Here is an 18291-nt window from a genome sequence, read left to right on the forward strand (position 1 = left end):
GGCCTTCTGGGGATGGTTGAGAGGGACTCCCACATTTGAGTCCTGACTCTGTCCTCCTGCCAACTTCTTGCTAATGCCCACCCTGTGAGGCAGCAGGTGATGGTTCAAGCACTTGGGTCCCTGCCACCCATGTAGGACACCCAGAATGAATTCAAGGCTCCCATCTTGGGCCTGGCCCAGCCCTGGCTTTTGCAAGCATTTGGAGAATGAGCCAGCAGATGGGAGATTTCTTGTCTGTCTCTCCAGCGATGAATAACCATCAATAAATTTTAAAATGTAGAAACTACATCTGTTGGTATGCTCATGATTTTGCTGAATCTCCTGTTTCATGGAAGTGTAAGCCTTTCATCACCAAGCGTATTCAACACATTTTTTCAGACCAGGATTATGTTTCTAACGCTCACAGGGTTTGTATGAGTCATCTGGCACAAGTTGGTCACAACTCCTAGAGAAAAACTCCTGGGCAAGTCATTAAATCCTCTGATAAAACAGATAGAATCATACCTTAGTCATTGAGGAAAATAAAAGATAATAAAACTGACTCACAAAAATATTTTGCAAATATAACAAAGTGTTGATTGAGAATCCAAGAGGAAGGGAACAGCCTAGCAGTTGCGATGTCCATGTCTCATATCAGAGTGTCTGCATTCCATGCCTGTCTCTGGCTTTTGACTTCCACTTCCTGCTAATGCAGACCCCAGGAGGCAGTGGTGACAGCTCAAATAATTGGGTTCCTACTACCCATGTGGGAGACCTGAATTGCATTTCCAGCTTCCAACTTTGACCCCTGCCCAGTCTCAGACATTGTGGTCAATTGGATAACGAACCAGCCTGTCAAGTAAATTTAAAAATAATAACATTTTTAAAAAAAGAATCCAGGGGCTGATGCTGTAGCATAGCGGGTAAAGACACTGCCTGCAGTACCAGCATCTCCCGTTTGTGTCCCAGCTGCTCCACTTCCAATCCAGCTCTCTGTTTCTGCTATGGCCTGGGAAGTAGAAGCAATATAAGATGGCCCAAGTCCTTGGGACCCCGGAAGAAACTCCTGGCTCCTGGCTTCGGATCAGCACAGCTCAGGCCATTGCAGCCAACTGGGAAGTGAATCAGCAGATGGAAGACCTCTCTCTCTGCCTCTCCTCTCTCTGTGTGTAACTCTGACTTACAAATAAATAAATAAATCTTAAAAAAAAAAAAAGAATCCAAATGATGGATATATGAGTGTTCACTTACAAATCTTTTTTTTTACAAATCTATTTTATTTTCCATACTCAAATATTTGTGGATACTCACAATAAAATATGGGAGAGGGGGCAGCAATATGGGGTAGCTGGTAAAACTGCCACCTGAGATGCCAGCATTCCATATGTCCTGGCTGCTCCACCTCCTATCCAGCTCCCTGTGGAAGGCCTGGGAAAAGTAGCAGAGGATGGTCCAAGTGTTTGGGCCCCTGCGCCCACATGGGAGACCTGGATAAAGCTCCTGGCTCTTGGCTTTGGCCTGGCCCAGTGCTGGCTGTTGCAGATATCTGGGGAGTAAACCAGCAAATGGAAGAGCTCTCTCTTTTCCTCTCTGTGTAACTTTGACTTTTTTTTTTTTTTTTTTTTTTAGATTTACAAAGATTTATGAGTCAAAGACCTTCAGCCAGAGCAGCATTGGAGTGGGGCTTCCAAGAAAGGAAAAATAACAAAGAACCTCACAGCACTGGGGTTTTTAAAGTACAATTTCAAAGGAAAAAAAAAAAAACACTTGACAATCAGATTGGGATTCAGTTACCAGACTGGGACAAAAACCCAACAAGAGACCTGATTTACAATTCTCCATCCTGTCTGGTCTGCTCAGGATAGAACAAAAGACTATCCAGAAGGGTGGTACAGGTAACTTGTTTTCATAATAAGCTGTGAGAGCAGAAAGAGCTCCTTTGCTGTTCTCAAGGTAAATTGGGAGATTCTGAAGGAAGGAGGGCAACCTGTTTGTTCTTGTTAAAGATAATATTTTTGGGGAAGGAAGCAAATATTTTATACCCCAAATTCCTTTGGGACTACCCTGACTACCTATTATTCCATCTGACTCCTCACATTCCCCCCTTAACACAAATGTACCCTAACATCTGTTAGGGGGACTGGATGATGATCACTCTTGCTGCTTCATGCTGAAAAGGGGATTCTTTAGGAAAAGGAGTCAAGGGCCGGCGCCGTGGCTCAATAGGCTAATCCTCCACCTTGCAGCGCCGGCACACCGGGTTCTAGTCCCGGTCAGGGCGCCGGATCCTGTCCCGGTTGCCCCTCTTCCAGGCCAGCTCTCTGCTATGGCCAGGGAGTGCAGTGGAGGATGGCCCAGGTGCTTGGGCCCTGCACCCCATGGGAGACCAGGAAAAGCACCTGGATCCTGGCTCCTGCCATCGGATCAGCGCGGTGCGCCGGCTGCAGCGGCGGCCATTGGAGGGTGAACCAACGGCAAAAGGAAGACCTTTCTCTCTGTCTCTCTCTCTCACTGTCCACTCTGCCTGTCAAAAAAAAAAAAAAAAAAAAAGGAGTCAAGATGGGGTTCCAGCAGGAAATGGTGGCTTCTCCCCAGGAGGTGGCTTCTCCAGGGGGATGCAGTGCCAGCTTTCAGAAACTGCTTCCTTCGGAGGTTTCATGTGCATGGGCCTAGAATTTTACTTTTTTTAAGTCTAAAGAAAACAAACCTAACAGTTTAAACTCATAGAATCTACAATCACAGGATCTAAAACCGAGGACAGCGTCATTGTTAGAGGCCCTAAGAAAGGTGTCAATCATGAGCAAATTTTTTTCATTGAGAGGCAAATAGAAACTGCCAGAAAGGGCTTGAAGATAATCAGGTAGGCTTTAAGGCCTTGCCAGTTATGAGGCTCAGACCTATCTATCTGTTCACATGGGGCACATCATAAGGGAGGATTGACTTCCATAACCTAGCTGGCCTGGGAGTAGAGCTGGCTTGAAGAGAAGGTAGGTGGCATTTTTAAAAGGAAAACCATGTTAGTTAACATACAGTTCTACCTGCAATGTTGTTGACCCTACTTGGCCATCCCCTCAACACCAGTGGTTACTTTGGAAGCTGGGCCAAGTGAAGGGCTTTTCAGCTTAGAGTGAACAACAAGGCCTGTGGCTCTGACTGGGAGACCTTCAACTCCATGTCAAAACGACCACCTTATCTATAACTTTTTTTTTTTTTTTTTGACAGGCAGAGTGGACAGTGAGAGAGAGAGACAGAGAGAAAGGTCTTCCTTTTGCTGTTGGTTCAATCTCCAATGGCCGCCGCGGCCGGCGCACCGCGCTGATCCGATGGCAGGAGCCAGGTACTTATCCTGGTCTCCCATGGGGTGTAGGGCCAAAGGACTTGGGCCATCCTCCACTGCCTTCCCGGGGCCACAGCAGAGAGCTGGCCTGGAAGAGGGGCAACCAGGACAGAATCCGGCGCCCTGACCGGGACTAGAACCCGGCATGCTGGCGCCGCAAGGCAGAGGATTAGCCTAGGAAGCCCAGGCACCAGCCCCTTATCTATAACATTTTAAGTCATTAGTAAAACTCTTTCTTTTTGGTTGAAAAAGGGAGGTTTTGCCTGTTTACTGTGCCCATGACAAAGTAATCTACTGTGGAATCATAATTTAAGCTCTCATTTTAGCTATGCTACTAATACAGAAAAATGTTAGCCGTCCCTTTTATAGGTCTAAAAAGCAAATTGTACATCCTAGAGAGTCCGTCAGAATAGAATTAGTTTCCTGTCTTGAAGAAAATGGAGAGGCCGGCGCCGCGGCTCACTAGGCTAATCCTCCGCCTAGCGGCGCCGGCACACCGGGTTCTAGTCCCGGTCGGGGCGCCGGATTCTGTCCCGGTTGCCCCTCTTCCAGGCCAGCCCTCTACTGTGGCCAGGGAGTGCAGTGGAGGATGGCTCAGGTGCTTGGGCCCTGCACCCCATGGGAGACCAGGAAAAGCACCTGGCTCCTGGCTCCTGCCATCGGATCAGCGCGGTGCGCTGGCCGCAGCGCGCCGGCCGCGGCGGCCATTGGAGGGTGAACCAACGGCAAAGGAAGACCTTTCTCTCTGTCTCTCTCTCTCACTGTCCACTCTGCCTGTCAAAAAAAAAAAAAAAAAAAAAAAAATGGAGAAATGAGAGAACAAAGTCAGGCTTCCCAGATGGCTTACTGACAATATCAAATGAAGACTGTTAATTAATGACTTATGAAATCAGTTACAAAAAAGTCCAATGCCTTCTATAAATTCCAAGAGTACACGTATTTGGAAACATCGCTTAAATATCTAATACAAGTATAACTTGTTTGACCAGCAAACCCAAGTACAAACATGTCAACAAATTTAAAACATCTGGTACAGATTTAGGTCACACGGACCAAAAAGATATCTTTGATTAACTTAGCAGTTTGAAGTTGAGCAATATATATATATATATGACAATTAAAATAGAGCTCTTAATAAATTTTCCCATGAAGACATACAATGTGTGCACATGTGTAACATAACATACATGACAGAACAATAAAGCAGCTTCAGTAGTAGTTTCCTAAAATTTTTAGCTGTTTTTTTAAATTACCATCAACCAATTCAAATTACTTTCTGTTCTTAGTAATCTGAATTAACCATACTTTTTCTAAGTTGGAACCTGTAGTACATTATTGGCTTTATCTGCTTACAGAACTGTCCCAGATTATTAAATACAATTCAGGACAAGGAAAATGGGGTCCTTTAGGAATATAAGAGAGCAGATATTTTTTAAAGATGTATTTATTTATTTATAAGTCAGAGTTACACAGAGAGGAGAGACAGAGAGAGAGAGAGAGGTTTTCCATCCACTGGTTCACTCCCCAATTGGCCTCAACGACCAGAACTGCGCCGATCTGAAGCCAGGGGCCAGGAGCTTCTTCTGGGTCTTCCACACGGGTGCAGGTGTACAAGGACTTGGGCCATCTTCTACTGCTTTCCTGGGCCATAGCAGAGGGCTCTACTGGAAGAGGAGTAGCCGGGACCAGAAGCGGCGTCCATATGGGATGCCAGTGCTTCAGGCCAGGGCGTTAACCCACTGCGCCACAGTGCCGGCCCCAACCCATAGCTCTTTACAAAGATTCAGCTGTTTTTAAACAATTAGGACTTAACAGAAACATTAAGAGAACACACTAGATTACTTTGACAGAACACAAAATCTACCTTTGGTCATCCCTAGAATCGTATATAAAAAAAATCAGTTAGCACATGGAATTATCTCACAACTGGGAACAATTTTAACAGAGTCAGAATTAGGGAAGAGAAAATAGCTTACTGGAGCTGGCTAGAAAACTGAGTCACCAATTAAACAAAACTATTTATTAAAAGAAGATGCTGGGGCCAGCCCCGTGGTGCAGTGGGTCAATCCTCCGCCTACTGCACCAGCACTAGACGTCCCGGCTGCTCCTCTTCCGATCCAGCTCTCTGGTGTGGCCTGGGAAGGCATAGAAGATGGCCAAAGTCTTTGGGCCCCTGCACCCTTGTAGGAGACTGGGAGGAAGCACCTGGCTCCTGGCTTCAGATAGGCACAGCTCCAGCCACTGCGGCCGTTTGAGGAGTGAACCAGGGGAGGGAAGACCTTTCTGTCTCTCCCTCTCACTGTCTGTAACTCTGCCTCTCAAAAACAAAAACAAAAAATAAACAACAACAACAACAATTAAAAGGAGATGCTGCAGTTTTTAAACAGATTTTTAACACTATTTCAGAATATTTACTAACATATATGCATTGCAAAAACTTCATTGCTGGGCCTGCACCGTGGCTCACTTGGCTAATCCTCCACCTACGGCACTGGAATCCCATATGGGTGCCAGATTCTATTCCTGGATGCTCCTCTTCCAGTCCAGCTCTCTGCTGTGGCCCGGGAAGGCAGTGAAGGATGGCCCAAGTGCCCTGCACCCGCATGGGAGACCAGGAGGTAGCACCTGGCTCCTGGCTTTGGATTGGCGTAGCTCCGGCCTTAGCGGACATTGGGGGGTGAACCAAACGGAAGGAAGACCTTTCTTTCTGTCTCTCCCTCTCACTGTCTGTAACTCTACCTTTCAAATAAGTAAATAAAAAATCTTTAAAAAAAAAATTGCTTTAACAAAGGATCAGATTTTAATTCCATGTTAAATAGACTAATAGGTTTTGCTTTCCATTTGCTGATTTCCTTGATTTACATTTTGAAATAGCCCTTTAGACTGTGCACTTACTCCTCATGTAGGATCTCTGTCCTTAATGTGCTGTACACTGAGGCTTAATGCTATAACGAGTACTCAAACAGTATATTTCACTTTGTGTTTCTATGGGGGTGCAAACGATTGAAATCTTTACTTAATGTATACTAAACTGATCTTCTGTAAAAAAAAAAAAAAAAAAAAAAAAAAAAGAAAAAGAAATTATCAATTCCCAACTTGACTCTCACTGGGATTAAACATGACAATAGGTCTGATCTGATTTCATCATCATTTAAAAAAAATCATCTATTATTTTTCACTTTATGTTTCTGTGTGGGAGCAAACTGTTGAAATATTTACTTAAGGTATACTAAGCTGATCTTCTGTATATTAAGATAATCGAAAATGAATCTTGGCGTGAACAGAAGGGGAGAGGGAGTGGGAAAGGGGAGGGTTGTGGGTGGGAGGGACGGTATGGGGGGGGAAGCCATTGTAACACATGAGTCGTACTTTGGAAATCTATATTCATTAAATAAAAGATAAAAAAAAATAAAAAAAAAAAAAAAAAAGAAATAGCCCTTTAGAAATTTCCAAATTAAGACAACATTTTTAAAAATAAGATAACATCAAATTTCAAGCTTAGTTACTTCCAAGTGGTGTTGAACTATTTTCATATGGACAATTTATAAAAATATGTTAACAAACTCAAATAGTTTTTCCATAGAATATAAGGTCCTAAGAGTACTGAAGTTTATAATTAGACACATTTATCTCATTTGCATTACCCAATTTACATTTAGCAATTACACCTAGATGACTGAAGATGGTGATATTATCTCATACCGCTATTTGAATTAAGGTCAAAGTTACATTTATCTCAAATTCTGGCCGGCGCCATAGCTCACTAGGCTAATCTTCCGCCTTGCGGCACCAGCACACTGGGTTCTAGTCCCAGTCGGGGCGCCGGATTCTGTCCTGGTTGCCCCTCTTCCAGGCCAGCTCTCTGCTGTGGCCAGGGAGTGCAGTGGAGGATGGCCCAGGTGCTTGGGCCCTGCACCCCATGGGAGACCAGGATAAGTATCTGGCTCCTGCCATCGGATCAGCGCGATACACCGGCTGCAGCGCGCCGGCCGCGGCGGCCATTGGAGGGTGAACCAATGGCAAAGGAAGACCTTTCTCTCTGTCTCTCTCTCTCTCTCTCACTGTCCACTCTGCCTGTCAAAAAAATTAAAAAAAAAAAAAGGATGAAATTTATCTCAAATTCTACTCCGTTTTATAAAACTGTAGGTATAAATCAGTGACAGTAAATCACAGATTGCAAAATCCACCTTAGGGGTGCTATAACAAGCATTGATTACTCATTGCTATCAGAAACCTGTTAAACCAATTTGTAAAACAAGTTTGGCAAGTTACAAAACAATATTTTTAAAGGCAGCGATCTTCCTAGATTCAAAAGAGAAATTTCTTTAAACCCGATGTTCAGTTACAATTGAACCAAATTCTATTTACCAAAGGCATCATTTAAAATTTTTTTTTTAAAGATTTATTTATTTACTTGAAAGTCAGTTACACAGAGAGAGGCAGAGAGAGAGAGAGAGATAGGTCCTTTGTCTGATGTTTCACTCCCCAAATGGCCACAGCGGCTGGAGCTGTGCCGATCCGAAGCCAGGAGCCAGGAGCCTCCACCAGGTCTCCCATGCGGGTACAGGGGCCCAAGCAGTTGGGCCATCTTCTACTGCTTTCCCAGGCCACAGCAGAGAGCTAGATCAGAAGAGGAGCAGCCGGGACCAAAACTGGCACCCATATGGGATACCGGCGCTTCAGGCCAGGGCGTTAACCCACTGTACCACCGTGCCAGACCCAACATCATTTTAAATTCTAACTGAATTTGAGTCTAGTTTTCCTTTTACTCAGAGAAAAAAACACCTTAGGCCATTAATGCCTAGGTCTGACTTTCAAAAAAATAAATCTTTATAGAAAAATTGGTAAAAAAAAAAAAAGGGCTTTGAAAAATGAAAAGTATGGTTCAACTATAAATTGCCATTATTAAAAGGGATTCAAAGGGAGCAGGTATTGTGGCACAGCAAATTAAACCTCTACCTGATATGCCAGCATCTCAAATGGGCGCTGGTTTATTCCAAGCTGCTCCACTTCCCATCCAATTCCCTGCTCATGTGCCTGGGAAAAGCAGTGGAAGATGGCCCAAGTGGCTGCCACCCACGTGGGACCAGGATGAAGCTTTCGGAACCTGGCTTCGGACTGGCTCTTGCAATCACTTGGGGGTTGAACCAGTGGTTGGAAGATCTTTCTCTCCCTCTCTCGCTCTCTCTGTCTGTCTTTCCCTCTCTCTGTAACTCTGTCTTTCAATATTATTTCAAATAAATAAAAACCTTTAAAAAAAGTTTTCAGAAAAATATAATTCAAAAAAGGGGAGATTCGAAGAGCCTAATACCTGTGTTAGGTAGCAAGTCAGAAATTGAGCTTATGTGTATGTGTGAGACAGGCCTGAAGACCAGCACCTACTGCAGAAGCTCCAGATTCCCAGCATCTTGCACTTCAAGTTCCTGCCCAGACCCTGAGAACCTCCCAGGTAGTCCCAGCCCTTCCCCCCAGGAAAGCTCCCAGGAGAATTCTCTCAGGACCAAGTGGGTTACCTGACCTGATAACACGGGACAACAAAATCTTCACAGATGCTCTAAGGGAAGCCCCTCTGCTCTGCCAGCAAATCTGGGGAGGACCTTAAAAACCTAGGGAGTCCAAACAGACTGGTGGTCAGCCCTCTGCCCCTCAGCTGAGCTGCCCACCTAGCCTGCCCAGGTGCGTTCTCTCCACTCAACCATGTAACCTCGCTCTCCCCCAGTCCAAGCGATTGGGCACTCTCTCTATCCCTCCCGTCCTGACCTGACAGATGCCCTATCCCCAGTAAACCCTTATCACTGGGCTCTCTATCTCAAGCCTGAATTCTTTCTTGCATGAAGACAAGAACCCTAGGGCTTCCACGGTCTTTCCTCCAGTGACACCTGGAAAGTGGAGCAATCAGTAATATTTTTACAATGTATTACATATTGTATACTTTCAACAATCAGAAAAACTGAAATGAAAATTTACTTAAAATTCATTGAGTCAACATTTGTTGAGTACATATTACATGCCAGGTTCTGTATTAGGGCGTACAAAAATGGAGTAAATGAAATCTAATCACAGTTCAGTGGATGAGACATTGTGTAAACATGGAAACTTGTAATTATCTGATCATAAATATAGACTCCTGATATAGACAAGCTATTGCGGAAATTAAACAGAAAAAGAGATAGCTCATTTTCTGGAGAAGTCAGGAGATTTTTGAACAAGGTGACTCACAAGTGGAAAGGGAGCAGGGAGGATGTCGTGGAGAACAGTGAAGCCGGGAAAGGAGGCCTGTTCCAGGAACCCACCAGTACTGCTTTCTGATAAGGCTTGAGCACAGGGTGCCGGGAGGGAGTGGCAGGAAGTGAGGTGGAAGCTGTGAGCAGGAGCTGAAGTGTGAAGGGTTTTGAGAGGAGTTTGGACTTTATCCTGCAGTGTGGGAACCCACTGCAAAGCCAAGCAGAGAAGGTTGCATTTCGGAGAGATCACCTCACCCTCTAAGCACTGTGGAGGATGAATCAGAGATGGGGAAGAGTAAGAGCAGTGCAGATGAGGAAGCCTGGAGTTCAGAAGCCCTGGGGGAGGGGCGGGGCACATGGACTTGTTTTTAAAAAATACTCTGCCCGTGATTCCGATGTTCTTCCCTCTTCCTCCTTCAATGCCAGCTCCCAGACACAGAACCTGGGGCGGGGGGGTGACAATGGAGAGGAGAAGGATTTAAGACCTATGAAAGTGGGTGGGCATTTGGGGCTCGGCTAAGTGGTTGCTTAGGATGCCCATATCCCGTATCGGAAGGCCTCTCTCCAGGCCTGGCTGCTCTGCTTCTGATACAGCTTCCTGCTAATGTACACCCTGGGAGGCAGCAGATGATGGTTTAAGCATGTGGTCCCCTGATACTCATGTGGGAGACTTGGTCCTGGCACAACCCTGACTGTCGCAGACACTTGGGAAATGAACTAGTAAATGATTAGCTCGCTCTCTTTCTCAAAAGAAAAAATAAAAGAACTACAAAGGACACAAAAACCACAGGGTTGAATGGCAGATTGAATCAGAGGATGGACTCCAGGTATGATTTGAGTGGTAGATTATGGAAGTGCTATGACTAAATATGATTTGGTTTCCAAACTCATGCAAAGTCATCAATTAGTGGTACCAAAAGGGTAAAAACAACTCAATTATGGTGTTTAGGAGGTGAGGCTCAGTAAGCGATCCTTAGGTTGTTGAGGGTATGCCCTCTTGCAAGAGGGTTATAATAAAAGCCCCAGGCTGTTTCTCTGCTCTCTGTCTCTCTTTTTTCTTTTTAAAGATGCATTTATTTATTTGAAAGGCAGAGTTAGAGAGAAACAGAGACAGAGATATACGTCATCCACTGACTCACTCCCCAAATGGTCATAATGGCTGGGGCTGGGCCAGGAACCAGAAACTTCCTCCAGATCTCTCAGGTAGGCGCAGGGGCCCAGGGATTTGGGCCATCCTGTGCTGCCTTCCCAGGTGCACTAGCAGGGAGCTGGATTGGAAGTGGGGCAGCCTGGTCTTGAACCAATGCCTATTTGGGATGCTGGTATTGTAGACAGTGGCTTAACCCACTGCACCACAGTGTCAGCCCTGCTCTGTCTCTTGCTTGTATTGTGCACCACTCTGCCAGGAAGAACAACACCACCAGAGGTTGAACCAATGGGCCTCCTGATCTTGGACTGTGAGCCCAAATAAATTTAATTTCTCTATAAGTTAGCCTGCCTTGGGTATTTTGTCATAGAAATAAGAAGCTGACTAATAAAGAAAATTTGTATCAAAGAGTAGGGTCATTACTATAACAATATCTGAAGAGTGTGGAAGAGTCTTTGGAATTAGTTTACTGAGAGAGCTTGGCAGAGTTTGGAGGCACAAGCCAGATAAAGCTTCACATATTGTGAGTGGAGCCTTAAAGGCCATTCTGGTGTAGGTACCAAAGACCAGAATGCTGGTAGAAATGTGGACAGGAAGGTCTGTGCTGATGAGGTTTCAGATGGAAATGTGGACAAATTTTTTTTTTTTTAATTGGACTAAAGGCCAATTTATTTAGGGATGGGACATTATGGAAAGCTGAATTTGAAGGTACACAGCAGCCTTGGAAAGCTGCAGATACCTGCGTGCAGTCCCAGAGAACAGCCATGTGGGCAGTGACCAGCAAAGCCATGGAAGCAGGACTGCCCAAGCCCCTGGGAACCCACCCCTCACCAGAGTTCCCAGGCTGCTGGAGTTGGAGCTCTGGGATTTAATATTTGCCCTGATGGCTTTTGGTTTTGCTTTGGAATGAATTTTTTCTACTTCCCCTTTTTGGGATGGGAATACATGTCCTGTGCCTGTCCCACCACTGTTCAGAAGTGTATCACTTAGATTTTTACAGGCTCACAGCTGGAGGAGTTTGCCTGGAGTTGCAGGTGAGTCTTTGGACTTTTGAATTAATATTGAACTGAGTTAAGACTTTGGAACTATTGGAGACGGGATGATTCTATGTTGTGTATGAGGAGGACATGAGTTTTAGGGGGCCAGGGAAAGAGTGCTAGGGTTTGAATATGATTTGGCACCCGAACTCATGTAGACATTTATAATCCAAAGTCATAAGTTATTGCTTATAAGAGGGTAGAAACTTAATCCAATTATGGTGTTTAGAAGGTAAGGTCTAGAGGAACATCCATAAGTCTGGGGGTGTGCCCTCAGCAGCTGTGTTTTTTTTTTCTTTTAATATTTATTTATTTGGGGCTGGCATTGTGGCATAACAGGTTAAGCCTCTGCCTGCAGTGCTGGCATCCCATTTGGGCACCAGTTTGAGTCCTGGCTGCTCCACTTCTGATCCAGCTCTCTGCTAAATGTGCCTGGGAAAAGCAGCAGAGGATGACCCAAGTGCTTGGGCCCCTGCCATACATGTGAGAGACCCAGATGAAGCGCCTGGCTTTCACCTGGCCTGGCCCTGGGCCACTGTGGCCATACTTTGGGGAGTTTGTGAATTGAAGACTAACTGCCTGACATCTTACTCTGGTATTGCAAATGATTCCTACTTTCTTCCACCTCTCTGATAGCAGTTGGCTTGCTGAGCTGCAGGCCAGTACATTCTCCTTTGGGAGTTCTACTGCAATCACTCCAAACAAATCTGCTGGTGTTCTTATCTCCAAATAGTCACACTGGGGGTTAGGGCGTTAACAAATGTATTTGGGAAGGACACAGCTGAGTCCTTAGCACTATCATTGACTGGGAGTATATCAATAGGTGAGAAGTGAAACCAAAGAAAGCAATGAGAATCTTAACTCTATTACTCTAACTTATTCTTAATTTCCTAATAACTGAGGTGGTATCATCTTTAACATATTTAAAACATAGAAAAGTCCAAGTTGCTTTGACTAGATTTTTGACCTTTTTTTTTAAAAAAAGATTTACTTTATTGATTTGAAAGGCAGAGTTACAGAGAAAGACAGAGAGAGAGAGAGAGAGAGAGAGAGAGAAACAGACAGCTATCTGCCAGACTAGGTTTTTATAGTTAAGAAGTACATTCCTGGGCCAGCACTGTGGTTCACTTGGTTAGGCAGTGGAGGATGGCCCAAGTGCTTGGGCCCCTGCATCCGCATGGGAGACCAGGAAGAAGCACCTGGCTCCTGGCTTTGGATCGGCACAGCACTGCACCGGCCATAGCTGCCATTTGGAGAGTGAACCAATGGATGGAAGACCTTTCTCTCTGTCTCTCCCCCTCACTGTCTATAACTCTATCAAAAAAAAAAAAAAAAAAGGAAATTCATTCAAAATCTATGTTACATTCTTTTGCAATTGGAATTCTTTTGCTTGTTTGTTTGTTTCTCAGAAGATAACAGTTTCCAGGTGTTTTCAAAAGCTCATCAAGAATCCTGGCAGCCATGATGATGTGTCTCTCAGATCTCTTGGTATGACTCCAAGAGCCGAAGCCTGGTGGCCTTGCTAATGCTCAACAGCCATTGGTTGGAGCCCAGGCCATGCATTCTACGAGCTGCTCCTGGCTCCTTGCTGAGTGTTCTGGGATAGGGACTCTAAGGCAGGCCCATTGCTATGCAATGTAGGACTCTTCTGAGGGGTGGGTTTGGCGGAGAGCTCACCACTGGCCTGTCTGGGTTCTTACAGAACTGTGCTGCTGCCTAAGCTCCTTGCTTCTGATGTGGGCACGGGATATATGAACTTTGCTCTGGGCTCTTGTCTTGCACCAAGACAAGCATTCTAGTGCAAAAAGTCACAAAAAATTTCATTCAGGGGGCCAGTGCCGGCATCCCATATGGGTGCTGGTTTGAGTCCCGGCTGCTTCACTCCCTATCCAGCTCTCTGCTATGGCCTGGGATAGCAGTAGGAGATGGCCCAAGTCCTTGGGCCCCTGCATCCACGTGGGAGACCTGGAAGAGGCTCTTGGCTTCGGATTGGCGCAGCTCTGGCTCTTGCAGCTACTTGGGGAGTGAACCGTTGGATGGAAGACCTCTCTTTCTCTCTCTTTCTCTCTGCCTCTTTGTGTAACTCTGACTTTCAAATAAATAATTAATCTTTAAAAAAAGGGAAAAATCACAACATTTAAAAAAATTTATCCAGAAGGTGAGAAAGTGAACACACGCACATGCATGTGCATGGGTTGCCCCCCACAGAGAGATACCTGTTATAAGCAGGCAGCGGGCCAGAGGATTGCCTGAAAGGAGGGGTTGTGGGGGAGAGAGAGAAAGGGCACCCACACAGCACCTCTAGCCATGGTCTGCAATGAGAGAGAGAGAAAGAGAGACCCTTTCAATTGGCCTCTTTCATGAGGTGGAGGTGGTGCCTTCACAGGTGTGAAGCCAACCTAGGAATTATATGGCACGTCCACAAGTTTCATGTGGAACTTAATGACTATATTTTCATGGCATGCCCTGTCATGTTCTGGGTGAAGCAGGTGCAGCCTGGGAAAGGGAGCATTTTGATTTACAAATAGGGAGAAAGTATTACACTGGGGCTTGTGACTTTCAGCTCAGCAGACCCAAACTAACTTCCTGCCTGTTGATTCCACAATACTTCCTCCCCTGCTTCGCCCTCTCCTCACCTCTTATGTAGAATGACTGCTCTGTCAGCCTCCTCAGGTTCCTTCCCAAGTTTCCCTTACAGATATTGTACCTAATAAATCTCTTGCAAGCATGGAAGCAGACCCCTGCAACATCATCAACAAAAAATTGAGGTTATTGCTCATGGTGGTAGGAGGGAGCTACCACCCCAAGAGAACTTTGATATGTCTCAAAGAAGGAATGGCAAGGTGCAGCTTTACTGACCTATTGGAGTCTGGGTTAAGGCAAGTCTTTCGGTTGTAGGGTGATACGGGGAAACTAGGCAGGGAGTTACATAGAAATAGGGGAACTGAAATTTTTAACACCCCATGCATTGTAACTTTATCCTTTCACCTACCAACCTAATATGACCTTCTTCCCAGGATGCATCTATGTCTCATCTGGGACTAGGAACAAGAGACAACTTGATGGCCATGTGGAAGCTAAACTCCATGTGGAGGTGCCATAAAAATCCCAAAAAGCTTCACTCCAGCTAAGACACCACTCCATTTGTTTAATTAAGGCTTCATCCCCTACCTCATAAAATAAACTGATGATGGGGGAGGGGACCCTCTTCTGCCCTTGACCATGTTTGGGGATCCCTTTTTGACCTTCTCTCTCTTTGTCTCCTCATAGGCAACTTTCTGGCCCACTCACGACAGGTATCCCTTCATGTGGGGTGGCCCACACTCATGAGTATGTGTCCACTGTCTCTTTTAAATAACCTTGGTCTCACTTATGCACTTAATGCATGCTTCTGCTTTGAATGCTTATCTCTGCAGTGGCAAGAACCTGAGATGAAGATGTGCAGGCCCATAATTGGCAGATTAGGTACAGACCACGAAATCAGTCATTTAGGATTGGCGGGAGCAGCAAAGCAAGAAACTGGTAGGCCAAGAGACCACAGAAAACTGCTGATGTTTCCTGTTAAAGAGTTGAGTCTTTCAGAGAATTCCCTGCCATGTAAAATCGAGGTATGCACCTGTGCAAGAGTCTTCTGGAATAGTCAAGTGATGCTCATAAAGACAGTGAATAGGTTTCTGGTGTTGTGGTATAGCGGGTATAGCCATGGGCATCCCATTTGGGAGCCAGTTTGAGTCTCAGCTGCTCCACCACAGATCTAGCTCCCTGCTAATGCACCTGGGAAAGCAGAGGAAGATGGCCCAAATTTTTGGGTCCCTGCACTCTTGCCTGAGACCTGGAAGAAGCTCCTGGCTTCAGCATGGCCCATCCCTGGCTATTGCGGCCATTTGAGGAATGTACAAGCAGATAGAAGACCTCTTGCTCTCCCTGTCTCTCCCTATCTCTCTCTGTAACTCTTCCATTCAAATTAATCAAGTAAATCCTTTTTTTTTTTTAAAGACAATAAATAGTAAATGATGTCAATGCACATTGTAAATGTGTGGGGGATGGGTGGTTTCCACTAATTACTTCTTGGCATCTATATAGGAGGACAGACCTACACAGGCACAAAAATAAAAACAAATTAGGCCGGCGCTGGGGCTCACTAGGCTAATCCTCCGCCTGGAGCGCCGGCACACCGGGTTCTAGTCCCGGTTGGGGTGCCGGATTCTGTCCCAGTTGCTCCTCTTCCAGTCCAGCTCTCTTCTGTGGCCCGGGAAGGTAGTGGAGGATGGCCCAAGTGCTTGGGCCCTACACCCGCATGGGAGACCTGAAGAAAGCACCTGGCTCCTGGCTTCGGATTGGCACAGCGCTGGCCATAGCGGCCATTATGGGGGGTGAACCAACATAAGGAAGACCTTTCTCTCTGTCTCTCTCACTGTCTAACTCTGCCTGTCAAAATAATAATAATAATAATAATAATAAAACAAATTAAAAGCATACCTTTTAAGCATACCTTTCTTTTTTAATTTTTAAAAAAATTTATTTATTTATTTGAAAATCATAGTTACACAGAGAGAAAGGAGAGGCAGAGACAGAGAGAGAGAGAGAGAGAGAGAGGTCTTCCATCCACTGATTCACTCCCCAGATGGCTGCAATGGCAGGAGCTGAGCCAATCCAAAACCAGGAACCAGGAGCCAGGAGCTTCTTCCGGGTCTCCCACATGGGTGCAGGGGCCCAAGGACTTGGGCCATCTTCTAATGCTTTCCCAGGCCAAAGCAGAGAACTGGATGGGAAGAGGAGTAGCCGGGACTAGAACTGTGCCCATTTGGGGTGCCAGAACTACAGGTAGAGGATTAACCTACAGTGCCACAGTGCCGGTCCCTCATATATATAGTTTTAAGAGTGTAACAACACTTCCCATCCTACCCTCACTCCCACAATCCTTTTAGTCTAAGCTTTAAGAGAGATGATTGTATAGTTTGAGTTATTAATTGTGTCTAGCTGATAAGAAACCTAAAATAATTGTCTTAGATATTCTCTTTTATGTAAAATAGCATGGAGGCAGAAATTGTGACCCCTGTGGAAGCAGGAGTGGGTCATTGCTCCTGTGTGCTCAGGTTCATTGTCTCCTGAAGTAGTATGAAGGTACAAACGAGAAGGGTGGTGAACAGTGAAGCAAAGTTTAATGGAAAGTACACCTGCAGGTGGTGGCTTTACCCACTGTGCTGCTGTGGTGGCCCCCAGACTAGAGTTTTTATGAATAAAGGTATGGACTCTCCATTTCTCCTCCACCTGTCTGGGATGTCTTGCTGGGTGAAGGGCTTTCTGGGTACGGTATTCCTAAAATTCTTCCCAGTACTTCTTAATGCAAGGTGTCCGATGCGTAACAAATCTTCCCTGGCAGACGAATCAATTAATCAATTAATTCACAGGCTTTTATTGGGATTCTGCTCCCAGGCGAGGTTCCCCTGTCCCAACAGAGCAACAGAGCAGGGGCCGGGGAAGTCGCGCGTCAGAGATTGGGAGAGCTCCTTTTATAGATTCAGGGCATGGGGGTTAAAGGTTGAGGCGGATCTGATCCTCATTGGTTGACCTTTAGGCACCCGTGGGGACCTTGACAAGGACTTTTCTTCCCCGGCAGTATAGGCCTTCCCTCCTTGCGGCTCCCAAAGCTACCATCCCGACCTTTTGATGATAGGAAAGGGGGCGACAATGAGTCTCTCTGGCTACTTCCTGCTGACTAGGGGTGTCGTCTACAGGGGCCCGCTGGGGGTATCTTGGGGCTCCACAGGGACAGGTGTGTATGGATGAAGAAGCATCTGGTTGACTGCCTGGTTGCTGAAGGCCTTGGTTCATTCCATTATCACCTGCTGTAAACACTTAAACAGACACTGTAGTATACAAGTCAGGGTGAGAATAGCAACCAATGATCCTAAGAGTGGCATTAACCAGGTAATGAAAGAATTTCATAGAGGAGAGGAAATGGGGGGTCTCTGGACCCTTGTGAGGATTGTTTGATGGACATGGTTTAAATCTGATCCCAGCCAAGACCAGGAGAAAGGCCACTCAACTTTTGCAGGTAGAGAGGGGTTTGTCTGTAGAGAAATTCTGAATAATCATACAACATTAAGTGGGGGAGAGGACCATCAGTACACACAGGTCGGGAGTAGAGCCATTGATGTCAGAGTAGAGGCTATGATTATGAAGGATTGAGACCCAAGTGGGCTAGACAGGGTCTAGAACAAAGGACAAAGTCATTATTAGAGGACTTAAGAAAGGTACTGTCTAAGCCACAACAAGGTTTTCTGATTGAGAGGCAAATAGAACCTGACAGAAGGGGCTTGATAATAATCTGGTGGGCTTTAGGCCTTGTAAGTTAAGAGACCCAGACCTATCTCTTCATAGGGTACATCCTAAGGGAGGTGTGAACCTCCTTGGGGAAGGTACCCTGTTGACTTCCATTACCTAGCTGGCCTGGGAGGAGAGCTGGCCAGGTAAGGCAGGTGGCATCTCTAACAGGAAATTTACAGTTCTGCCTGTAGTGTTGCTGACCCTACTTGGCCATCTTCTCTCAGCAGCAGTGGTCAC

Source organism: Oryctolagus cuniculus, chromosome 8 (genome assembly GCF_051225735.1).
Source record: "Oryctolagus cuniculus isolate XC-2025 breed Fujian yellow rabbit chromosome 8, ASM5122573v1, whole genome shotgun sequence".
In the NCBI taxonomy this organism is placed as follows: domain Eukaryota; kingdom Metazoa; phylum Chordata; class Mammalia; order Lagomorpha; family Leporidae; genus Oryctolagus; species Oryctolagus cuniculus.